The 12,338-nt window shown below is 41.0% G+C and overlaps 1 pseudogene; it reads left to right on the top strand.

The window, feature by feature from the left end:
• Positions 1–11,559: 11,559 nt before the first annotated feature.
• On the top strand, positions 11,560–12,119 carry LOC105500267 (annotated as a pseudogene).
• Positions 12,120–12,338: the final 219 nt, after the last annotated feature.

Here is a 12,338-nt window from a genome sequence, read left to right as displayed (position 1 = left end):
GAACCCTCTCCGTGTCCTGCCCTTGCCTGCATTTTAGTGTAGTGGTAGAGAACCAGACTTCCCAGGTTCAAGCCCTGTGTCTTCTAGTTACTCTCATGATTTAGGGTGAGCTATTACAGTTTTTGTGACCCTGCATCCTGAGCGAGGCAGCCGGGTGGGACTCGTTCTTGCTCCTGTGTATCCTTCATCGTCTGTCTGCTCTGTGGTGTTCACGGTGCAGGGCTCAGAGAGGCAGCTGCATGCCTGGCCTGTTCGGCTGCAGGCTGGGGAAAGGGGTTGTGTGTCCGGAACCATGAGGCCCGGAATTAGCCGACCTCTGTTGCCTGATCTCCGCAAAGTGGAGACAAGATGGCACATTTCCGGGTTCTTCATTAACAACCTTTCCCGCGCGTGCCTAAACTTTTTCCCGTGCGTGCCTAAACTTTCCCTGCATGTGCCTAAACTGTTCCTGCGCACGTGCAAACTTTTTCGCACCCAGGAAGATATGCAGCCTACAGCGCAGGCGCAATTCCGTGCCCGGGAAAAATACCAATTAACGGCTCATGTGCGATTGTAATTTGAGAAAACCCAGCCCCCCGTCACTCCCCTGACCCAACCTCTTCTCCTGCCAGCCTATATAAAGCATTGCACCGCCACCATTAAACGAGACTTGATCAGGCTGTTTGTCTTGTCTCCATTTCTCGTGTTTTCTTGTCTCCTCCATTCCCACTCCGCCTTCCAGGGTCCGTGTCGACTGTCCTGCAGGTCGGGACACCTGGCACCCGAACAGGGACCTGGACACGGGGGAAGAAGTGAGGAAGAAGGCACTAAGGTCAGCCGAAATTAAAAGTGGAAGAAAAACTCCTCCGGACACCACGGGAGCCTGCTGCGTCATAACCAGAGGTGAGTAACAGTGCCTGATTATGGGACAAGAATTAAGCCAGCATCAAATTTATATAGGGCAATTAAAAGAGGCTTTAAAAGCACGAGCAGTAAAGGTTAAAAGTAATGATTTGTTTAAATTTTTTGATTTTGTGAAAGATACCTGCCCTTGGTTTCCACAAGAGGGAACCATTGACATAAAGAGGTGGCGTAGAGTGGGAGATTGTTTTCAAGATTACTATAGTACTTTTGGACTGGAGAAGATTCCGGTAACAGCCTTTTCTTATTGGAATCTGATCAAAGATATAATAGATAAAAAGGAAAAAGAAAAAGACCCCGAGGTAATGGCGGTGGTTACTCAGACTGAGGAAATATTAAGAGGCAGCTCCCAAACCGACCTCGAAAAATCCACACCTAACAAAGAAATAGACCTTATATTGCTACAAAGCAACAAGGAAGAGGCTGGGGTCCCCTCAATAACAAATATAGAAACATCAAATAAGGAAAAGCCCAAAAAATACCCAGTTTTACCTACAACTAATGAAAACAAAAGTAAAAATAACCTTAACCCTTCAGAAGTAGACTGGGATAATTTAGAGGAAGGGGCAGCAAAATATAATTCTGACTGGCCACAAACTTTTACTTATCCCCCGCCCTATAATAAGGCTTCTGCCCCTGCAGTTATGGCAGTAATAGACCCAAAAGAGGAGCTTAGAGAAAAGATTGCACAACTTGAAGAGCAAATAAAGCTCGAAGAACTACATCAGTCTTTAATCACTAGATTGCAGAAATCAAGGACAGGAAGTGAGAGCGTTCAATACCCTAAAGGAATAGAGAAACACTCTCACCCTCAGAGACCCGGACAGCATGTCCCAAAAGGAAGGTCGCTTGGTAGTAGGGATGGGGAGGATTCCTCTCCTCGAGATGTTTTTCCAGTGACTGAAACTACAGATGCGCAGGGCCGAGCCTGGAGACACCACAATGGGTTTGAATTCACTGTAATAAAAGAACTAAAAACCGCTGTCTAGCAATATGGAGCTACTGCCCCGTACACCCTGGCCATAGTCGAATCTGTGGCCGAAAATTGGCTCACTCCCATAGATTGGAATACCTTAGTTAGAGCAGTTTTTTCCGGAGGCGACCATCTGATTTGGAAGTCAGAATTTTATGAAAATTGTAGAGATATGGCCAAGAGAAACCAACAAGCCGGAAATGTTTGGGATTTTGATATGCTAACTGGCTCGGGTAACTACACAGAAAACGATGCCCAGATGCAGTACGATCCCGGACTGTTTTCTCAAATCCAAGCAGCGGCTACCAAAGCCTGGGGAAAACTCCCTGTTAAAAGGGATCCAGGAGCTTCGCTCACGGGGGTCAAACAAGGGCCTGATGAGCCCTTCGCAGACTTTGTACATAGACTTTTAACCACGGCCAGCAGAATATTTGGAAATGCTGAGGCAGGAGTGGATTATGTAAAACAATTAGCTTATGAAAACACTAACCCGGCTTGTCAGGCAGCAATCCGACCTTATAGAAAGAAAACAGACTTAACAGGCTACATCCACCTCTGTTCAGACATAGGGCCCTCATATCAACAGGGCTTGGCTATGGCTGCTGCCTTTAGTGGACAAACCGTAAAAGACTTCCTCGCTAGTAAAAATAAAAATAGCAAGGGGTGCTTTAAATGCAGAAAGATAGGACACTTCGCTAGAGATTGTAAGGGAGAGCTAGCTAAGACCTTAGAGGCGAAAGCTCCAAGTCTTTGCCCTAAATGTAAAAGAGGGAAACATTGGGCCAATGAATGTAAATCTAAAACTGACAATCAAGGAAACCCCCTGATACCTCAACAGGGAAATGGATTGAGGGGCTGGCCCCAGGCCCCGAAATAAGCTTATGGGGCGGTCAGTTTTATACCAACCAACAACAATCCGTTTCACAACTTAGCAGAGCAACCCCAGGAAGCGCAGGATTGGACCTCTGTTCCGTCTCCCACACAGTATTAACCCCTGAAATGGGACCCCAAGCTTTAGGTACTGGGGTATATGGGCCCCTACCCTCAAACATGTTTGGATTAATCCTAGGAAGAGGCAGTGCCACTATAAAAGGCCTACAGGTCTTTCCGGGAATAATTGATAGTGATTATACAGGAGAAATCAAAATCATGGCCAAGGCTATTGACAACATCATTATCATTCCTCAAGGGGATAGAATAGCGCAGTTACTCCTGTTACCATTGCTAAAAACAGCTAACAAGGTTCAATCACCTTCGAGAGGAGAATGAGGATTCGGATCCTCAGACGTATACTGGGTACAGCCCATTACTAATCAAAAACCCTCTCTCACCTTGTGGCTAGATGGAAAGTTATTTACAGGACTGATAGACATAGGGGCCGATGTAACAATTATTAAACAACAAGATTGACCCCCTACCTGGCCTACCACAGAGACTTTAACTAGTTTGAGAGGAATCGGGCAAAGCAGTAATCCTAGACAGAGCTCCAAATACCTCACCTGGACAGATAAGGAAAGCAATTCAGGTCTCATTAAGCCATTTGTTATCCCTGGTTTGCCTGTTAACCTTTGGGGTAGAGATCTTCTCTCCCAAATGAGGGTCATGATGATATAGTCACTGCACAAATGTTGGCTCAGGGCTACCACCCTGGGAAAGGGTTAGGAAAAAGAGAAGATGGCATTCTACAACCAATCCCAGCCTTAGGACAATTAGATAAAAAGGGGTTTGGAAATTTTTAACCATGGCCGTTGACATGCCTGCACCCCAAAAATTTGCTGATCCAATCACTTGGAAGTCAGATGAGCCCGTTTGGGTTGATCAATGGCCATTAACCAATGAGAAGCTTACCGCTGCCCAACAGTTAGTGCAGGAACAATTAGAGGCAGGACATATTACAGAAAGCAGCTCTCCTTGGAACACCCCCATATTTGTCATAAAAAAGAAATCCGGAAAGTGGAGACTCTTACAAGATTTGAGAGCAGTAAATGCTACTATGGTTCTTATGGGCGCCTTACAGCCAGGGCTACCTTCTCCAGTTGCAATCCCTCAAAGATATTTTAAAATTATCATAGACCTTAAGAATTGCTTTCTTACATTTCCCCTTCATCCTACTGACCAAAACCGATTCGCCTTTAGCTTACCATCTATAAATTTTGAAGAACCAATGAAGCGATACCAATGGAAAATATTACCTCAAGGGATGGCCAACAGTCCCACCTTATGTCAGAAATATGTGGCTACAGCCATACACTCAGTTAGAGAGACATGGAAACAAATATACATTATACATTACATGGATGATATCCTAATAGCAGGAAAAATGGGAGAACAAGTTTTACAATGTTTTGCTCAACTCAAACAAGAACTAACCACAGCAGGATTACAAATAGCTCCAGAAAAAATACAGCTACAAAACCCTTATACATATTTAGGTTTTCAAATAAATGGACCTAAAATTACCAATCAAAAGTCCATTATCCGTAAAGATCAGTTACAAACCCTTAATGATTTCCAGAAGCTCCTTGGAGACATAAATTGGCTCCGGCCATACTTAAAACTCACCATGGGAGACTTAAAACCTTTATTCGACACCCTGAGAGGTGACCGCAACCCTAAATCCCCTAGGTCTTTATCAAAAGAAGCTCTTTTATCACTTAATAAAATAGAGGCGACCGTTGCTCAACAATTTGTTACTAACATAGACTATTCAGTCATTAACCTTTTTAATCTTTAACACAACACTGACACCTACTGGTTTATTCTGGCAAAATAACCCTATTATGTGGGTCCATTTGCCTTCATCTCCCAAAAAGGTATTACTCCCCTATAATGATGCCATAGCAGATTTAATCATCTTAGGTAGAGACAATAGCAAAAAATATTTTGGAATTGAACCCTCTACGATCGTACAACCTTATTCTAAGCCACAAATCCATTGGCTAATGCAAAACACTGAAACATGGCCGATTACTTGAACCTCTTATGCCGGTAACTTAGATAACCATTACCCGCCAAATAAGCTTATCCAGTTTTGTAAACTACATGCTTTTGTTTTCCCTCATGTCATCAGTAAAACGCCTTTAGACAATGCCTTATTAGTATTCACTGATGGGTCATCCACAGGAACTGCTGCATATACCTTTGCTGACACCACTGTTAAATTCAAAACCAGCCATACCTCGGCTCAGCTAGTAGAATTGCAGGCCCTAATCGCGGTGCTGTCAGCCTTCCCTGATCAGGCCCTTAATATTTATAATGACAGTGCATACTTAGCTCACTTTCTGGAGGTCACATGTATCCCTTGGCTCATGGCCCATCCCTCCCTCTGAAGGCAAGGAGAGTAGTATCTCCAGGTTGGTCGGCGTCTCTCTCCTGTCCTCTCCGACCCCTGCTCTGTTGTATTTGAAGGATGTTTACATTCATCTCATTTGATTCAAATATTCGAGGTTGTCAGTATCTGCATGGTTTTGATGACAATGGTTCATTCAGGGAGGTAAAGGACCTTGCACACACCCTGGTGTGACCCATGGGAAACTGAGATCAGAAAGCAGCCTTCAGACTGAATCATCTTCTTTGCTTCTTACTTTCTCAGATAAAGAAACAAAAGCTAACAGAGGTCAAGTAATTTTCACAAGGTTATACAACTTGCTTACATAAAAGCAAAATCTCGGAGAAAATCCGTTGGTAAAGATAAACAGTATTCTTCTCAATTATTTTCCTGCAGTTCTTTTATTCTAGTCCAAGGCAGATTTCTGAGCCAATGGGTAAACACACTTAATGGCTTTTTTTGAGAAAAGTCTCTTCATATCCTTTGCTTGTTTTTACATCAGGTTATGTGTTTTCTTGCTATTAAGTTGTGTTCCTTGTATATTTTGGATGTTAACCCCTTATCAGCTGTATGGTTTGCAAATATTTTCCTCCCATTTCACAGGTTGTCTCTTCGCTCTCTTGTTTGTTTCCTTTACTATGAGAAATCTTTTTAGTTGGATGCAATCTCATTTATCTATGTTTGCTTTTGTTGCTTGTGCTTTTGCCAACATATCAAAAAAGTCATTGCCCAGACCAATGTCAAGAAGCTTTTTCCTATATTTTCTTCTAAGACTTTTACAGTTTCAAGTATTGCATTTAAGACTTTAGTTCGTTTTGAGTTTATTTTTGTATTTGATATGACATAAGGGTCTAATTTCATTCTTCTGCATGTGGACATCCAGTTTTCCCAATAGCATTTATTGAGGAGACTGTTCTTTTTCCATTGTGGGTTCTGGGCATATTTGCTGAAGATCAATCAACTGTGAATGCATGGATTTTCTTCTGGACTCTGCTCTGTTCCATTGATCAATATTTCTTTCTTTTTTTTCTTTTTGTTTTGAGACGGAGTCTTGCTCTGTCGCCCAGGCTGGAGTGCAGTGCGCCACTGGAGTGCATCTTGGCTCACTGCAACATCTCCTTCCCAGGTTCAAGCAATTCTCCTGCCTCAGCCTCCCAGGTAGCTGGGATTACAGGTGCCTGCCACAGCCTGGCTCATTTTTGTATTTTTAGTAAAGGTGGGGTTTTGCCATGTTGGCCAGGCTGATCTCAAACTCCTGACCTCAAGTGATCCACCTGCCTCGGCCTTCCAGAGTTCTGGGATTACAGGTGTGAGCCACCTTGCCTGGCCAATTAGTTTATATTTCTTTTTTTAAGTGACCACCGTGTTGTTTCAATTTCCAAAACTTTGTAGTATATTTTGAAATCAGGTAGTATGTTTCTAGCTCTGTTATTTTTGCTCAAGATTATTTTGGTTATTTAGCATTTTTTGTGGCTCCATGCAAATTTTGGGATTATCTATTTCTTTGAAAAATGAAATTTGAATTTTGATAGGAATTGTATTGTAGATCACTTTGGATACTACATTTTGACAATGCTAATTCTAATAATTCATGAGCATGAAATACCTTCTCATTGATTTGCATTTTCTTTCATTTCTCTCATCAGTGTTTTATAGTCTTTAGTGTTCAGCTCTTTCACCTCCTTCCTTAGTGAAATTTTCTCAAGTATTTGATTTTTTTGTAGCTATTGTAAATGGGCTTTTTTCTTGTTTTCTTCTTAGTTTGTGATTGGTATTAGAAACCCTACTAAATTTTGTATGTTGATTTTGTATCCTGTAACTTTACTGAACTTGTTTATTAGTTCTAACAATTTTTTTGGTGGAGTATTTAAGATTTTCTATATATAAGATCATGACATCAAATGGAGAAAATTTTACTTCTTCATTTCTGATTTGAATGCCATTTATTTATTCATTTATTTAGCCTAATTATTCTGGCTAGGACATCCAGTGCTATATGGAACAGAAGTGGTGAGAGTGGGTCTCCTTGTCTTGCTCCTGATCTAAGAGAAAAAGCTTTCAGCTTTTCACCCTTGAGTATGATGTGAGTTGTGAGTTTGCCATATATGGTTTTTATTATATTGAGATGCGTTCCTTCTACATCTAATTTGCTGAGCATTTTTTATCATGAAAAGATATTGAGCTGGGCATGGTGGCTCACGCCTGTAATCCCAAGGCGGATGGATCACTTGAGGTCAGGAGTTTGAGACCAGCCTGGCCAACATGGTAAAACCCTGTCTCTACTAAAAATACAAAAATTAGCCAGGTGTGGTGGCACATTCCTGTAATCCCAGCTACTAGGGAGGCTGAGGGAAGAGAATTGCTTCAACCTGGGAGATGGAGGTTGCAGTGAGCTGAGATTGCGCCACTGCACTCCAGCCTGGGTAACAGAGCAAGACTCCATCTCAAGAAAAAAAAAAAAAAAAAATCGAAAAAACATACTGACTTTTGTCAAATGTTTTCTCTGTGTCTATATAGATAATCATGTACTTTTTATCCTTTATTCTATTAATGTGGTGTGTGACATTTATTGATTTGTGTATGTTGAATCATCTTTCCATCCATGGGGTGAAACTCACTTGATCATGGTACATGTGTGTACTGTAAAATTCCGTTTGCTAGCATTTTGTTGAGGGATTTTGCATCTATGTTCATCAGGAATATTGGCCTGTAATTTTCTTTTCTTATAGCATCCTTGGATGGTCTTGGTATTGGGGTAATGCTGGACTTGTAAAATTAGTTTAGATATAGTCTGTCTTCTTCGGTTTTTTTTGGAATAGTTGGAGAAGGATTGACGTTAATTTTTCTTTAACTGTTTGGTATAATTCACCCATGAAGCCATCTGGTTTAGGGCTTTTCTTTGATGGGAGGGTTTTAATTACTGATTCAATTTTGTTACTTATCATTAGTCTGTTAAGATTTTTCAGTTTCTTCATTATTTAGTCTTGGTAGGCTGTTACATTTCTAGCAGTGGGTCCATTTCTTCTAAGTTATCCAATTAGTTGAAGTACAATTTTTAATAGTCTCTTACAATCTTTTTTATTTCTGTGGTATCCACTGTAATGTCTCCTTTCTCATTTATAATTTTATTTATTTGAGTCTTTTCTCTTTTTTTTTAGTTAGCCTATCTAAGGGTTTGTCAATTTTATATTTTCAAAAAAGTAACTCTTATTGCAATTGATCTTTTCTATTGTTTTTCTAGTCTTGATTTCATTAATTTCTGTTCTGATCTTTGTTATTTTTTCCTTCTGCTAAGTTTGGACTTAGTTTTTTCTTCTTTTCCTAGTTCCTTGGGATGCAACCTTAGGTTGTTTATTTGAGATTTTTCTGATGTAGACATTCATTGCTACAAACATCCATCTTAGAACTGTTTCTGCTGCATCCCATAAATTTTGGTTATGTTGTGTTTTCGTTTTCATTTGTCTCAAAATATTTTTAATTTCTCTTTAAATTTTGTATTTGACCCGTTGATTGTTCAGGGGTGTGTTTAATTTCCATCTCTAAATGAATTTTCTGGTTTTCCTTTTGTTACTGATTTTTTAGTCTCATACCATTATGGCTAGAAAATATACTTACTATGATTTCAGTCTTCTTAAATTTGTTAAGACTTGTTTTGTGGCCTGATATACAATCTTTCCTGGAAAATGTTACAAGTACACCTGAAAAAAATGTATATTTTGCTGTTGTCAGATAGAATGTTTGTATATGTTGGTTAGATTTATTTGGTCTACGGTGTTGTTCAAGTTGAGTGTTTCCTTATTGATTTTCTGTCTGAATTGTCTGTTCATTGTTGAAAGTGAGTTGTTAAAGTCTCTTACTATTATTGTATTGCTGGGTATTTATCCCTTCAGTTCTACTAATATTTGCTTTATATACTCAGGTGGTCCAATGTTGGGTGCATATTTATAATTGTTATAGTATCTTAATAAATTGATGACTTTATCATTATATGATAAACTTCTTTGTCTCTTATGACAGTTTTTAACTTAAAAGTATATTTTGTCTAAATATAGCCACTCTGCTCTCTCTTTTGGTCACCTTTTGCATGTGATATCTTTTTCCATTCTTTACTTTTCACCTCTGTGTGTTTTTAAAGCTAAACTGAATCTCTTATAAGCAGTATATTGTTACATCTTGTTTTTTTTACTCATTTGGTATTCCACATCTTTTAATTAGAGATTTTAATTCATTTACCTTTAAAATAATTATTGATTAGGTATGGCATTACTATTGTCATTTTGTTAATTGTTTTTAGTTCTTTTTGTTCTTTAGGTCCAGAATTTCAGTTTTTTTAAAAAATGGTTTCTATGTCTTTATTTAACTTATAATTTTGTTCATGTACTGTTTTTCTGATTTATTTAGTTGTTAATTTGTGTTCTCCATAGTTCACTCAGCTTCTTTAGCATGATTATTTTGAGATTTTTGTCAGGCAGTTAGTAGATCTCCATATTTCTAGAGTCAGTTACTTATTTTTTTCCTTTGGTGGTGTAATGTTTCCCTGATTACTTGTGATATTTGCCTTGCATTGGTGTCTGTGCTTTGAAGAAGTAGGTACTTCTTCTAACCTTTACATCCTGGCTTTGACAGTGAAAACCGTTCACCAGTCAGGCCATCTAGAGATTTTGGGTGGGCCACCTTGTGGGGATCTGTGGATAGGCTTGTTGCTGGAGTCTTCAGGCAGTTTGACCTGGTTCTGGGTCATCAGGTGGGTGAGCCTGTTTCTTGGATTTACAGGGGACTTGCCTGGTGCCAGGGTCCACTACAGTGGGCTTTTTGACTGGGTTTTCAGGAGCAGACTTGGAACCCATATCTGCAGGGCCTGGCTGGAACTTGGGTCCACAGGAGAGGATCTGGTACTGGAGTGGAACTTAAGCATGAGTCTGCAAAGGGATGACTTGGTGCTGGGGGACCTGGTGTCTGTGTCCATGGAGATTAACCTGGTCTGGAATCTGTAGGGGCTGGCCTCACACGAGGGTTAACTTGGGATAACCTGGCATCTGGCCCATGGGGGCAGGTCTGGTGTCTGAAACCATGGGGATGGGCCAGGAGACTGCATCCCTAGGCATGGTCCTGGAGCCTGGTTCCACTGGGGCCAGCCTGGAGCCTAGTTCCATGGGAGTGGTCCTGGAACCTGAGTCTACAGTGACTGGCCTGGTGTTAGGGTTTATAGGGGAGGGCCTGGATCTTGAGTCCACTGGAGTCTGTAGCCTGAGGGCTACATCTTAAGTTTCCTTCCCACAGAGGGTCCCACCTGGTGTTGGAGAAGACATGGAGCCTAGGGTCATGGTGGGGGCACTTGGGGTCTGGCACTAAAGGAGCTGATCACTGGGGCATTCTTGAAGTCTGGGACTATGGGAGTAGGTCTGGTGCTGGGGCCAGTCTAGAATCTGAGGTGGGCCTGAAGCCTTAATTTGCAGGGTCAGCCTGGAGCCTTGGACTTTGGAGTCTGACTTGACACCAGGTTTTACTGCTAAGGTCCACAGCAAAATTGGGTGCTCACTTAACTCTCCCTTCCCCACATGGAGGGTATCTCTTTCCAGGCTGCACTGCCTGGGCGTGGGGGACGAGTGATGTGGGTCATCTGAAACTGTCTTTCCTGCCCTCTTTTCTATTTCCCTGCTGCACCCAGGTGCTGAAATCTCTCCCTTGGATTCCTTTGCTCTTATGAAGGTATTTTCATACATGAATAGTTGTTCAAATGGATGTTTCTGAGAAGGGACAGCTATGGAAAATCCTGTTCCACCATCTTGCTTGGGAGACTGACTGACCTTTTGAATATTTTTACTTACAGTAACACTGTTTAAGGAGTAGATGATTTATCCAAATGTAGATGGAATGGGATTCATCCTATCAATCCCTCTCCCCTGAAATCGAAGGAAATAGCAATCAAGAGGCAAAAATTTTGCTAATCTGGTTCACCTTCTTTGTGTTACTGTATTCATTTCTGTTAGTCATGTAAACATAAAGTTTTAGTGCCTTAATGAAACATCTTAAGTTTTTCCCCCCTTTCATTTCTCCAGGGTCCACACATTCCACAGAGAGACACAATTTTGTGGGTACAGCTTGGCCTGGGTTTTAGTCATCTATAGTCATGACTTGTTATTGTTTATATTTAAAAATCCTGTGCAGTGGTGCTGGGAATGTCATGGATGAGGTGCCATTACTCACAGTAGGTGGGGACACAGGTGGTGGCACAGTGCACAGTGCACAGCATGCCCTTAGCAGCAGCAGCAGCAGCAGAGGAGGCTCCCCGCAGTCCCAGCCTCTGGGCCAATGCTGCCACCTTACCCCTTCTGCTCTTCCTCCCTTCGCTGGCACCATGGCTGATCAGCTGACCAAAGAACAGATTGCTGAATTCAAGGAAGCTTATCTTATAAAGACGGTAATGGCATCTTTATCTTATAAAGATGTTAATGGCACCATCACAGCAAAGGAACTTGGAACCGTCATGAGAGCACTGGGTCAGAACTTAACAGAATCTGAATTGCAGGACATGATCAATGAAGTGGATGATGATGGCAATGGCACCATTTAGTTCCCCGAATTTTTGACCATGATGGCTAGAAAAATGAAAGACACATATAGTAAAGAAGAAATCATGAGGTATTCCAAGTCTTTGACGATAGTGGCAATGATTACATCAGTGCAGCAGAACTGCATCATGTCATGACAAACTTAGAAGAAAAACTAATAGATGAAGAAGTAGTTAAAATGATCAGAGAAGCAGATATTGATGGAGACAGACAAGTTGACTATGAAGAATTAATACAGATTATGACTGCAAAAATGAAGACCTACTTCCAGCCCCTTTTCCCTGTTCTAGAAGAATCAAATGGAATCTTTTACTTACCTCTTGCAAAAAAAGAAAAAAGTTTATAATTTTCTGTTTCTGTTTCTTTCTGTTCTTTTATTTTTTTTTAAGACAGAATCTTGCTCTGTCACCCAGGCTGGAGTGCAGTGGTGTGATCTTGACTCACTGCAACCTTTGCCTCCTGGGTTCAAGCAATTCTCATACCTCAGCCTCCCAATTAGCTGGGATTACAGGCGTGTGCCACTACATTCAGCTAATTTTTGTGTATTTTTAGTAGAGACGGTGTT

This window comes from Colobus angolensis, unplaced genomic scaffold (genome assembly GCF_000951035.1).
Source record: "Colobus angolensis palliatus isolate OR3802 unplaced genomic scaffold, Cang.pa_1.0 Scaffold654, whole genome shotgun sequence".
Classification (NCBI taxonomy): domain Eukaryota; kingdom Metazoa; phylum Chordata; class Mammalia; order Primates; family Cercopithecidae; genus Colobus; species Colobus angolensis.
This window is presented reverse-complemented; position numbering and strand designations above follow the sequence as displayed.